The sequence below is a fragment of the Nestor notabilis genome, unplaced genomic scaffold, assembly GCF_000696875.1.
Source record: "Nestor notabilis isolate BGI_N333 unplaced genomic scaffold, ASM69687v1 scaffold31096, whole genome shotgun sequence".
Taxonomy (NCBI): domain Eukaryota; kingdom Metazoa; phylum Chordata; class Aves; order Psittaciformes; family Psittacidae; genus Nestor; species Nestor notabilis.
The window spans coordinates 44,094-44,898 of NW_009932918.1; positions in this window are offsets into that span (position 1 = coordinate 44,094).

The following is an 805-nucleotide window of genomic DNA, read 5'->3' on the forward strand; positions in this document are numbered from 1 at the left end:
GAGGGATGATTATGTCTAAAGATAAAATGTCATTTGTCTCACATGCTTCTACATTTTTACACTCCTCTTTTACATGGTACTCATGCACCAAGAATAAAACTGGAATTGCACTTTACTTAGAAGCATGTTAGCCAATAGGACCCTCAGATCATCTCTTCTTACTTTGTAGCTTCTTTCATTTCCTTTAATTTCCTTACCTTTCATGAGAAATGATGCCAGGTGATTTTTTTTTTTTTTTTTCCAACCCTCATTTTTCAGGGAAGACTTGTGCTGACAAAAAGATGGGCCATATATTGTGGTAGAGAACGCGTGGAGGGGCTCTTAATTCTTAACAGGAAATTCAGCAGCTCTTGGCACTTTGCTAGCTTTTGTTGGCTAAAATATGCTCACTGCACATATCATCCTGTGACTGCATCATTTGGAAATAGGTCAGTTTGCCAAGTAGATAATGATTCTTAATCTCTGACTGCTGTGCTAACTTTCTGAAAGTTAAGTTTGTAAGCTGAATTTTGGCTTTGATTCTATATATACTCAGAAGCTGCTGTTAAACTCCGCATGTGGTGTCACGATGGTGTTGAAAAGCAGTTGAAGAACTTACTCAAACAGTAAAGGGTAATGACAACATCATCTTCTCAAAGGGCTTGACTAAATGTTTTATTTTTTATTCATGTCTTTAGTCAACTTTCAAAGTGACCTTTATGTTATAAACATATTCTTAAAGGAGCTTTTCTGCCTAGGGTACTGACAAAGAGATGATGTATTGTATGATTTAGTGCTTGCAGTGTACTTAGACAAGTGCAAACAG